This window comes from Ceratotherium simum, chromosome 34, assembly GCF_057802395.1.
Source record: "Ceratotherium simum simum isolate JZ-2026a chromosome 34, ASM5780239v1, whole genome shotgun sequence".
In the NCBI taxonomy this organism is placed as follows: Eukaryota; Metazoa; Chordata; class Mammalia; order Perissodactyla; family Rhinocerotidae; genus Ceratotherium; species Ceratotherium simum.
In genome coordinates this window covers 2,518,512-2,530,861 of record NC_141933.1, presented here as the reverse complement: position 1 = coordinate 2,530,861, position 12,350 = coordinate 2,518,512, and the positions used below count along the sequence as shown (strand labels likewise).

Here is a 12,350-nt window from a genome sequence, read left to right as displayed (position 1 = left end):
CGACGGAGCCCTCGGCCGTCGCGAGCCCGGGCCTCGGGGGGGCAGCGGTGGCGGCGCCGGGCCGCTCGGGACGCAGCGAGGAGGGGAGCGGCCAGGCCGCCCGCCGGGGAGGGCTGGGGGGGAGCGCGGGGGGATGACAACGCCGGCGGCCTGCGAGCCGGACTGCCTGCGGGGGGGACCGCCTCCTCGGGCGAAGCGGGACGGGCGTTGAGGTAGATGAAGGAGGAGGCGGCGGGGGATCCGCAGGCCGGCGGAGCGCGGCCCCGCCGACGGCGCCCGAGACGGGAGTCAGCAGCTTCTTGGCGGACGGCGTCGACGCGGGGCCGCCAGCCCGGTGGAGGCGCTGGCGGGCCGAGCGCTGGCGGGCGTGGGCCAGGAGGCGGGGGCGGCCGGAAGGGGGGGCCTGGGGCCTGCCTGGCCTCACGCAGCTCCGCCGGAGAGCAGGCGAACTTCGGGCGCCAACGCCCGGCTCTTATAGCCGCGCCACCCCGCGGCGCGGCGCCCGCTCGGGCCCCACTGGCCGTGCGCCCGCGCCAATGGGCGCCCGCGGGGCCCTCGCTCCGCCCCCGGACCGCCCCCGCAACTCGAGCCGAAGCGGGGGCGCGGGCTTGGGGGCCCCGGGGGGCGGCGGTCGGGGAGGGGCCGTGGGGTGCGCGGGGGCGAGATTGGATTGGGGGCAGGGAGCGGCAGAATGCTAAAAAAATTCTAAATAGCCGTTCTAAAGTATTTGGGGGCCCCCTCTTGGGTTCCGGGGTGCCAGGAATCCCTGCGCTCCTCCGCGGGGGTGCGGGGCCAGCTGGGTGGTCAGTGTCCCAGGCCCTAGCGGTGGCGAGGGTCCCCGCTTCCCGCCATCGGGCTAAGAGGCGGGGGTGCCCCGTTGCAGTGCGGGCGCAGGTGGCTCGGCGCCGGGTTGGGGGTCCCCGAATCTCACTGGGAGCTGCAGGGGAGGGGGAAGTCGGGCGGGCAGGTCGCGCAGCCGCCACCTGCCCCAGCAGGCGCAGCGCCTCGAGCTGCAGCCGGAGCCCGAGCGCCCCCCGGTGCCGCGCGGGAGCCGACGAGTAGCCGCGGCGGCCGCCAGGTGTGATACGTGGGGCCGGCCCAGGCCCCAATCTGGGCCAGGGCATGGGGCCTGCCTAGGCTGCGCCTGCCCAAGGAGAGAAGAGGAGGGCGGGAAACATCGCTCAAATCCTACCTGCATTACAGAGCTCACTGGGGTGCGTCTAAGCAGCTCGCCTTTGGTGCCCACCCAAAATATCCGGATAATGGTTACCCCGTCCTCAGTGCGTTGGACTTGCGTAGACTTGGACTCAGCCCCGGGGGCCACCACGATAATTTGGGGATCTGGGGAAACTATCTCCTGGAGAGTTTGGACAATGTAAGAAGTGATTTTTACCAAGTCAAAACCACGCACAAGCCCCTGCGCCCCTGCGCCCCGCCCTCCCCACAGAACCTCTCCGAGGGGAAGGGGCCGCCGCCGGCGGAAGCCGGCGCCCGACTCGCCCCCTCGCTCCGCCATCAATCACTGCACCCGCGCTCCGCGCGCGCCTCCCGGAGTCCTCTGCCCGGCGGGCTAGTGGCTCCGCGCTGCGCTCCGCCGCGCCGCCCGAACGAAGTGCGCCTCTCCTCGGCGTCCCTCCGACCCAGCGCCCTGCCCGCCCCTCTTCGGGGCCGCCAAGGCGCTTTCCCCACGATTGTGATCTTTGCAAAGAGCTAACGAAAGCGCGCCGGTTTCGGGGCGCTCGGCCCCAGCGAGCGCAGCCGCCGAGCGGCAAGCCCTCAGAGGGCTCCCGCGCCCCGCGCCGGGCTCCCCGGCGGCCGCCCGAGGCGAGTGCCAGCCCCGGCAGGACGGCGGCGGGTGCAGGCGGGGAGATGGGCCGGGGCCGCGGAGGCTGCGGGGAGCTCACCGCAAGGCTGGAGGCTGGAGGCTGCGTCCGCGGGCGCACTAGGAGCTGAAGCAGCGAGGGAGCGCTCTGCAGCGGGAGATGGACGCTGCTGAAGGTGAGCTACCCCGGGGGCAGTCCCCAATGTCCCGGGGCAACGCCCAGTCGGTTGGAAGACCCAGGGACAATGCCCAAATTTGGGGGAAACTGGGGGCAATGCCCAGTCGTTTTCCTGGACGCGGGAGAAGCACTGCCCACGTCCTGGCGGACACGCTGCCGGACCAAGTGTGTGTGGGGAACACAGAGAGAAGTTTCCCAAATCCAAGGAGCTCCGGGGTCTTCGTAGGAGACGTAGAGAGGCCCGAAACCAGTACTGCTGTGCGCCGGATTGGGGACGCTGCAGAGGGCGGCCTGCGGGGCCGGAAACGACGCCCAGATAGGGGGGAACGCAAGTCAGAGCTCTGCGTGATTCTCAGGCCCGGGAAACGAGTGTCCCGAAGTAGGGCGCCCAGGGGAGGCTCCATGGATGTGGGGAACTGCGATTAATGACTAAATTTGAGACTCCAGAAGGAGAGTCCAAGTTTGGGGGATCAGGGGAAATTGCTCCGTGCAATTGCGGAACAAGGGATCCGAGTCTAAAAAGTGGGGAACCCAGCATCTTGGTCAGTAAGCATGGGCGAAATCCCAGATGAATTTGTGGAGAGGTGGGCTTTTGGGTGAGTCAAGGGAAATTCTCAACGTGAAACTTGGGGGGACCCAAGAGGCACATTGTCTAAAAGTTGGGGAAGAAAAACCACGGGCACATTTCGAGGATCTAGGCAAATTCTCCATGTGGTGGACAAAAGGAGAGATTAATTTCCACAATTTAGAAATGCAAGTGAGTGGATGGACGCTTGCAGCGCCCAAAGTAACTTCCGTGATTGTCGCGGCTTCAGCGAAAATTCTCAGTGTCCTTTAGAGACTCAAAAAACACCCTCTAAATTTGGCGGAAGCCAAAGTGTGTTGAGTACATTTGGGGAATGCAGAAAATCGATGTCTTTTTGTATCTTAATTTTTCAGCTAATTTCAATTAGTTTATTTTTGGTGAACAGGAAAAAAAAATCCTGTTTTCCTGGGCACTGTCGGCATTCGGGGAGCTCTAGTAAAGCATGGCTCAGGTTAGGGGGAATCCAAGCAAATTGTCCAGTGGAGGTGTATATCTAAATTTCAGGAACCCTGGTTAGTATTGAGGAAGCTTGTGGGACACAGTTCTATAATGCCTGGGCCTTCTAGGCCCCAGTGATATTTTTCGGTTCCTGCACATTTTTCATTTGGGGGGCCGATGGAAAGTTGCCTACATTTAGAGGGACTCCGGGCCAGGGTCATAAAGTCAGGCAATACGTAAATCAGTGTCCGAAAAAAGCTCAATTGTTTTGTGGAGGAAAAAAATCTCAATTTGTTTTGAAGGTCTGGAAGATGGCACCTCAATTTGGAGGCCCCAGGAAAATAATTTTTTGAAGCTGGGGCTCCAGGGAAGTTGCTCAGAGTCCTCAGGAAGAGTTGAGGGTCAATAAGTTTTAGGGGAAAAGGATTAAGAGTTCCTAGGTTGTGGGGCCTGGAGAATCAGTGTTCAAAATCTGTGATCTGCAGGGCGTTTGCAGTGTGTGGGACACCCAGGAAATCTTGCTAAAATTTGGGGGTGACTCAGTGACTGCACAGGATGCTTTGGAGCCCAGGAAATCAGTGCCTTTCTGTAACCCAGGGGTAATACTGAATGTGTTTGGGGGGCCTGGAAGGCAATGCCTAATATTTGAGAGCCTCACATGTCCTGTAATAGAGGATCAGGACTAGAGTCCAGTGTTGTCCTGGGATTTGGGACCAGGGTCTGAATTTTAAAAAACCTGGATTCTTGTTGCTAAGCTAGTGGGACCCAGGGAATTTTTTAATGTTCAAAACGTTATAATGCAGAGAAAATGTTCAGGATATTTGGGGACTGGGGACAGTCAATAGAGCCTGACATAACAAGATACAGGCTCTGAGCAAGGGTTTGTTTTGTGTGTGGTGTGACCCAAGGGGACCTGCGAGACCGTGCAAGATTTAGGGGACCCCGCACAACCCCCGGTCACGACCGAGCGCAACTCATCCTATTGCTCGGCGTGCTTCCGGGCCTGAGGAACAGTGTCGAAATGTTAAGGAACCTGATCAGTGGCCAGGAAACTGGGAGAGCCCCAGAAATTAATGCCCCTAGTCTTCGTAGCCCACAAAAAGAATTGCTTAATGAATTCCGGGGATCAGGAATCATCCTCTCAATTTTGTGGAACTCAGGAAATCAGAACGCAGATTCTTAACCATTCGGAAAAGGGCTTGGTGTGCTTCGCGTGTAAAGCCTGAACGTTAGTGCAGGCGTAGGAAGCAGCGTTCAAACTCTGAGGGTTCCGGGGAAATTGCTTAGTGTGTTGGGACCTGGGATTCTTTGTGTAACATTTAGGGAACCCAGGGTGGAGGCTAATAAATTTGTGGAACTCAGCGGATAATGTCCCAAATTGTGGTGCATCGGGGAACAGGGGCTGCAGTGTGGAGGAGCCAGAGCGGGGACAGTAAGCCTGGGAAACCGTGTAGTGTCCAAAGTTATGGGGACACAATAGTTCACGTCCGCTTGTTTGGGGAACGATACCTAAGTGCCAGAAAAACACCTTCCACGTTCTGGCGAGCCAGGTAAACTGGTCAGCATGACTAAGACCCAGAGTTAATGTTTAAATTTTAGGGGATCTGGTTTGGCAGTGAGTAAATCTGTGGGGCCTGGAGAGGGGTATGTAAAACTGTCAGAGCCTGGGAGAAAATGCCAGGTGGGGACCCAGGGCACTAATGTAAATCTAGGGAAGCCAGTGCGGGCTTGATGTGTTCGGAGGTCCCCGGAAAGTAATGTCCAATAAAACTCTTGCGACATGGAGAAACGCTGAATGTATTTGGAGGACCTGGGAGCAAGGATCCCAGAAAAAATAATCTCCGCGTTTGCGGGGAGCAAGGAAGTGCCTCCGTGGGTTGGGACCCTGGAAATGGAGGGCTACATTGAGAGGCCAAGCTCCCGGGGCTGGCCAGGGAAGCAACGCGCAGCTGGAGATCCACCGCGTCTGGGGACTCGAGCCGCGCGGTGGCGCCCTCCCAGGGGGACGCGAGTGCGGTCCGCGTGGCGGCGGCTGCGGGGCGAGGGCGCGGGCAGGTAGCACAGGGCTCCCTAGGGCGCGCGCCCGGGTGGAATATTGCTTCTCTTTCTTTTGCCTTCTCGCCACAGAGAGCGCTTCTGTGGCGGAAGCCCGGCCGAGCGGGCGTCGAGGTTGAAGGGAGAAACCCGAGAGCAGCGAGGGAGCGACAGGGCGCTGCTCCCCGGGCGCTGCCAGGGCTCCCGGCTCCCCGCTCGGCCGCCTCCCAGGAGGCCCGCGGGCTCCCCGCCGCCGCCGCGCCCCACGCGCTCCCGCGCTGCGAGCCTAGGCGAAGCCGCGACCGGGCGGCCGCCGCGGGCAGGCTCGTCCCCGGCTCGGCTGGGGGGCCCGGGAGCACCCCCGGCGTGCACCCCCGCGTGCCCGGGCACTCCGCGAGCGCCGTTCGGGCCTTACCCAGTCCGCAAAACAGGGCGAAACCAATTTTCTTATGGTAATTCGAGAGAGAAGAGGAAATGTGGAAGAAGAGGAGAAAACGGGGGGGAGAGATGGGGGACAGGACTGCACGGTGGCGGGGCGCCTGGGGTCTCCTTTCATTTTCTCTAAGGGAATTTTCACCCAAGCAGCCCTACCCCGCTGGGAAAGTCCAGTTCTTTAAAAGCGAGTATTGGACCCGATGCAGAACAAAGGTGCTGCTGGCAGGAACAGGGTCACCCCGTCGGAATTGGGCAATGGCCGGGGTCAGGGACAGCCACCCTAGGGGCATCTGTGGGGTGGGGAGGGGCTGCCAGAGAAGAGGTGCTGCTGGGGGGCAGCGGAATGGTGGGGATCCTGGGGCCAGTACAGTCAGTATTACTTGTCCCCACTGCTACCCCACAGAGGGATCCCAGCTAGAAGGGGGGGCAGCTCAAAGCCTGGTGCTCTGGGAAGGCAGGGGTTAATGTCATTGGACAGGTGTGGGGACCCAGCAGGGCTGAGGCAGCCCTTTCACACTAGCTTGGCAAGACAGGGAGCCCGCCCCCCTCCATGAAAAACAGCCCATTTCCACTCAGAGCCCAAGGCACGTGGGGAATGTTCCCCTTTCAAATTCCAGTCTGCATCAATCACCCCGTGTCCCATTCCAAGAACATCTGGCCTGTCTCCCCCCCATCACTGCCCCCTTCCCCTCTCCACCAGCCTTCTGCAGTCTCGGGGCCCATGCGGGTGTGAAGCCTGTGCGGGTGTGCTGATAGGAGGGAGGGCCAGGAGGGAGCCTCCAGCAGAGAAGCCTCGGGTGTGTTGAAGTTGCTCCCCACTCCCTGCAAAGCGACTTGTAGATTTTGGGGTGGGGAGCATGAAAAGTGCCTGTCTGCCAGACCCCGGGTCCCTGGGAGCCCAGAGCAGATTTCAAATCCTCGAGGAGGGCCTGTGCTCAAGGACGGACAGACAGACAGACGCCGGCTCCCTGTGGCCCTGCTCTGGCCCTCCACTCTCCTCCAGGCCTGCCTCCCAGGCTGGGGGTGGGTGGGACGCCAGGGAGAGAGCCCCATTTCAGAGTGGGGGTGCTGGGGGTGCCTGAGGGGCTATCTCACCAGTGGCACATTAGGGGACCCCTCCCCAGCTTTCTGCCCCCACAGGCGCCTGTTCTAGAGAAGCCTCTGCCTTGGTGCTTGGAGACGTGCACGCCTGGACCTTGGAGGTAGGAGGGCGGAGGCCACCTTGGGGTGCCAGGCTAAGCCATCAGGGCGAGGGGGAGGGGGCCACACATGCTCTATCCCCCCTCCCCCCATGGGGCTGCCGCTGAACCCTCACCTTATTTAATCAAAAGTGTGGCTAAAGGGGCAGGCATGGCTGGGGGGCGGCACAGATCCAGGTCACCCTGGGGCTCAAAAAGGGCGCTGGCCACCCCCAGCCGGGACTAGTGGCCTGGGTTCCCAGACTTTTGGCCCCCACAGAAGGACCTGCAGCAACCCGAACATCTTGTGGGGCTGGGGTCTCCTGCCCAGAGCTTGGCTGGCAGAAGCCTCAGCCCCACACGCCGCCCTCCCCCCTGCCCTGCTCCAGCACGGTGGCCGTGTGGCCTCTCCTCTGGATCACAAACCCATATTCCAAAGAGAATAATCACTCCCCCAAAGATTCGGACTCACCCCGGCGAGCCTCGCCCCCCACGCCCCAGGCCTGCGGCTCCGAGCTCTCTCTTGCCTTGCTGGGCTCCCCTCGCTCCCGCCCAGCCCACCCCGCAGTCGGCCTTTCTCCTTCCCCGGTTTCCTCCCCCGGCTCTGGCTCCAAGCTGGCCGCTCCCCCCTCCCTGGGACCAAGCCCAGCATTTCACAAACCCGCTCCTTCTCCGAGGGTCCCCTGAGTGCCCTTCCCTCACCCCCCGCAGGGCGCCTGAAGTGGAGGCTCAGACCGTGCGCTCAGCTCCCGGAGGGACGCACCCGCACGGCAACAGCCCCGGCTGAAAGCAAGGGAAGCAAGGGATAGAGGCCCCCACCGGAACCGCCAAGACCCCAGGCATGGTCCACCCAAGGCACAAGGCATCACAAGCCACTGATGAAAAAACCAAAAGCCAAAAGTACGTAGGGGTCCTGCTGGGGGTGCCAGGAGAGGGGTCTGAGCCCATGCACGGGAAGGACGGAGGGGACACCACTGCCTTACTAGTATTTTATGTAGTGTCTGAACTAAAGACACCTTTAAAAGGACGTTCTTGGCTTCTCTCTAGGGTGGGCAAACTGGCCTGGAAGGGGGTCACCTGCTGGGTCCCTCCCTGCAGGCCCTGAAGGGTGGCCTGTGTTGCTTTGGGATCAAGTGCAAGGACACAGACTCGCCCCATCCCCACCTCCAAAGCTCCCCGAGACCCTGGAGCGAGCACCCTCCGGGACACCCCAGCCCGTGCCCCCACCCAAGTACCTGCTCAGTGAACCCTGCGGCCACCACCACGGAGTGTGCTCCAGAAGTGTCCCACAGAAGTGTCCAAGGCGGCTCTGGCCCCGGGGCCTTTCTAGTCCCCCAACACTCACACACAGGAAGCCCCCCCGGCCTCCGAACACAATGGAATCATGACAGACACTTGTAAGGCCCTCCACAGTGCTCAGAAAGCCTCTCCCATCCTGTGCTCATTACCGCACTTGCTCTCCACGGTTCTGAGCAGCCAGGAGGGCTGCGATGGTCACCCCCTTTGACAAATGGGGACACTGAGAAGTCAAGCCACTGATATGAGGCCCCACAGCCAGCAGCCCAGGGCAGGGAGGACCGGGCCTTACAGCTGAGCCCAGCTCTCCTGGGGTCTCCTGATGCCTCCCCAACTCAGGAGTGTTTCCACTTCCTCCTGCTCTTTCGTTCCTCCTCCTTCGCCTTGACCCCCTGCCTTCTCCCCGGGCCTGCTTCCCTTCCCCACTTCCGGCCTTCTTCTACCAGGAGCTCCCTCCGGAGGACCTCCTCCATGCCTGCCAGACTGCAGGAGGCCTGCTCTGCCCACACCTGAGCCCCCAGGGAGAGAGGCCCCTGGAGCCAACCACCCGAATCCCAGATACCAGCTGTGTGACTCTGAATACACCCCCAGCCTCTCTGAGCCGAGAAGGAGGACTGAACTAAAACTGCCTGGGGGACTCCGAGCACCGAAGGACATCAGGCCCTTGTACAGAGCCTGATACATGGAGAGCTGTACCAGTGGACACCTCGGTCCTGCCCTGGGGCCCAGAGACACTCACCTCTATGGGGCTGGGGCTGGGGCTGGCTGCTGGCCTCAGTTCTGAGTGCATGGGGATGGGCTGGGCCACAGGCCACAGCAGCTCACCTCAGGGTCGCTCTGGGGTCACTCTGGCCTGCTCCTGCTCCGGCTGGGGGGCAGGCTGAGCTGGACAGGATCTGGGGCCCTGGGGCTGGGGGCTAGGATCCACCACCTCCTCGTCCACCAGCTCAGCGGCGACTCTTCGGCCCCTGGGGAAGAAGACAAAGGTGTTCCTAAGATGATCTCTTAGAGCAAATCCCCCCAAGCCAGAGCCCCGGTCACCTCCCTCTCCCCTGGCTGTTCGGTGGGGAGGCCTCTGGGTCGCCTCGTCAGGGTTTGGGCAGCAGCTCCCTGTTCTGTCCCCCTGGCTGCCTAGCTCTCCCTGTTTCGAAGCACAAGGGAAGGAAGTGGCCCACAGCTCACCCAGAGCTGGGCTCCCAGCAGCCAAGCCTGAAAAGGTGCCCACAGAGAAGCAGAAGACCCTCTGTTGGACTGGCCATCCCCTTCCTGGCTGGGGTGGACTTCTGCCTGGGCATAGGGGGTGGCTGTGAGCACAAATGGCCTGCCTTGGGGGCCACAGCACACAATATACAAATCCTCCCCTCTGCTCCCCAACATGCCCACCTTGGATGGAAGCAAGGAAGAGCCAGGTACAAACCAGAGTCACAGCTCTGCACTGGGAAGGCAGCTGAGGGTGGGGTGGGGGACAGGGCTTCTCTGGGGAAGTGAACCCCCTCCCCACACACTGGGCAATGAAGGAGACTGGGACCCCGGGGGGAGGGGAGAGAAACCAGGCACGAGATAACGCACTCCCGAAGAAACTGTTCTTGCCCTGGCGCCCGGGTGTGTGGGCAGGGGAGGCTGGGAGGGGCATGAGGAGAACTGGGCCCACTGTCGGGAGGAGAGAAGCTTTTCTCTTTAAATCCTGGTGTGGGTTGTCAAGGGGCATTGCCCCTTCGTCATCCTTCTCCTCACTCTCCTTTCCAGTTACTTGGGATTCTTTGGTGGTGGTTGGGAAGTGTAGGGAGTGGGGAGAGAGGGAACCTTTACTTTTTAAATGGTATAAAAAAAACATTGCTCCAAAATATTGGGCCCCTGGCCCTTCTGCAGTCTCCTGTTTGTCTTTGGCTGGGATTGGGGGGGGGGGATGCAGCAAGAGGAAACTTCTCACAGAGAAAATCCCTGCCTTTTGCATTTGCAAAGACAGCTGTGCACTCCTGCTGAGAACAGCCCTGCCCTCCACCCCCTCCCCTCCCATGTTGCCTGGTGCATTAGTGAAGGAAAATCTATTTTCCTTGCAAAAGCCTCTGTGGCTCTGTGCAGCCCTGTTGAGGAATCCCCTCCCCACCTGCCCTTCCTGCCCCCTCCAAAGCTGAGGCTGCTCTTAAGGAGCGTGCCTGGCCCCTGGGTGGCAGAGGTTCTTCCTCTCCTGCAGAAACCAGGATCCTGTTCACTGCCCCAAGCCCCCAGCTTACCCACACCTGAAGACTCAGAATGCAGCTTTTCTCACACACTCGGAGGGTGCAGCATGAGGGAGGGAAGCCCAGTTACCTGTACTCTAGTCACTGTGCAGTCCCCGCAGCCCCTGGGCAGTGGATAAAGAGGACCAGGGAGTCACTGGTGCCCAAGGATCTCTGCCGAAACTGCCCGGCCGATGATCCACTGGTAGTTCCAATATTAGCAGTCGCCGCCAAAGCCGGGGGTGCTCTGGCTGTGGTGCCCAGACCCTCCAGCTGGGTTGATGTGGAGGAGGAGGGGGACGAGGCTGAGGCTGGAGAGATGGCGAGGGGCACTTTTAGAGTCTGCATGATAATGGCCCCTAGAAGTGGGCGAGCCTCTCCACTGCTGAGCACGGCAGCAGCTCAAATGCCAGCTGAGATTATAGCTTTGCCCCTCACTTCCTCATCCCCTCCATGCCTTTCCTCAAGCCCCTCCAAATTTGGGTAGCTTTGCATCAACTCAGCGGTGCTGGGGCCGCTGGCTGTGACACCTTCGCACGCCAGGGCATGCCGCATTAGGGGGCGGAGATTTGGCCCACCCCTGACCGGGCGAAAGGCGTTTGTGGGCGTGGGCATAAGCCGGAAGCACTCCCTGCTATCTGAGAGGTGGGGCTGTGTGGAGGGGGTGGGGCGTGGGCAGGGGTTCGCTGGATTGACACGTGGCGGTCACTTGACACCCTGGAATGCAGGCGGGCGTGGCACGGGTAAAATGGGGGGCGCGGGGGGAAGAAGCAGGGTTCGAGAGTGATCAGAAAAAATCTTTGTTCAAGTGCTCCCAGTGCAGCTGCAGCATAATGTGGCCTTGTCCTTCCTTCTTCCAGAGGCAGAGGACTCATCCGAGAGTCCTCCCGTCACCAGACACATCTGATATGACCCGCCACGCCATGTGGTGCGAGGCACACAGGATGCACAGTATGTGGCAGGCAGCATCCTGCTCACACACACTCTTGAGTGGGGTGACCGGTACACAGCCTTTGGAGCCTGGCTGAAATCCCGTTAAGACACAGACTCAGAGCTGTCAGCAGCCGGGGGAGGTCCCAGAGAGATGTGCCACCAATTCGACTACATCTAACAGGGCATTTAAACCTCTTCCCTGAGCCTGCAGGGAGAGCAGGAGGCAGAACAAGGACTCACTAAGAGGCACAGACACGTGCCCTTCCCAGAAGACCACCAGTCTCCACCCTCCCTGTGCCCCTGCACCCCTGTGAGTTTGCCTTACCCAGCTCACCAGCCTGTGCTGGGATTTAGTTCTCCCCCTCCCTTTGTCTTTCAAGCCCTTGCCTGAACTCCCTTCCTTAGCTGGAGGAATAGGGCATCTGGTGGGGAGAATGGGGCTTTCAGTGGGGAAGAGAGTCAGACTTGAGGGGGACTGGAATCTGGTGGGGGTGGTCCCAAACAGGATGCAGATGCCCCAGAGCTACACCAACCTGCGGGAGAAGGGTAGGGCCCCTCACTGGGCTCTTGGGTGAGGAGGGATGCTAAAGGCCCTGAGTCAGGGCTGGGGCACATAAGGGGAGGCTTTGTGAAGCAGCCCACAATTCTTGGGGTGCAGCAGCCACTTGCTCGTGCTGGCTCTGGCTCTGCATAGGGCTCTGCGCCTCTGAGGCTTTGTGGTCTGTGCTGCCCCCTGGTGTCTGCCACAAGATGCCTGGATGTTGCAGGAGCTGCTGCCAGGCCTTCCCAAGCCACAGGTGGAGCTAGGGAGGGTGAAGGGCTGACCCCAGGCCAGATGAGGGGGTTCCACGAGTGACCCATTGTGGGAGTCCCCAAATCGAGAAGGTGGGCAGCTAAGGGGCTGAAAAGGAAGCAGCTTTTCAAACCCACAGATCAGACTCCTGGAAATGTGGAGCCTCCCACCCCCAAAACTGTGTCTTGAATCTGAGCTCTGCTCTGATCTGGATTCTCATTTCTGGCCCGGCCCATTAGGAGCTCAATCCAATGCAGGGTTTTTTATTCCATCGGAATGTTGGAACCCAGAGAGTTCAAGCAAGGGAAGGAAGCAGGGAATAGGGGTCAGGGTGGGGAGGGCCCATGGGGAAATAGAGACATTGAGGGTATGAGGGCTGTGACCTGCAGCACTGCATTCCATTTACTTTCTGTGGGGGGGACACAAGCCTATAGGGGA

The 12,350-nt window shown here is 60.8% G+C and overlaps 1 long non-coding RNA gene across 1 annotated transcript; it reads left to right on the top strand.

The window, feature by feature from the left end:
• Positions 1-6,554: 6,554 nt before the first annotated feature.
• LOC147912518 (uncharacterized) lies at positions 6,555-9,411 on the top strand. The gene is made up of 3 exons (XR_015549783.1): positions 6,555-6,695; positions 7,383-7,571; positions 8,414-9,411. It is a non-coding gene; the product is annotated as an uncharacterized LOC147912518 (long non-coding RNA).
• Positions 9,412-12,350: the final 2,939 nt, after the last annotated feature.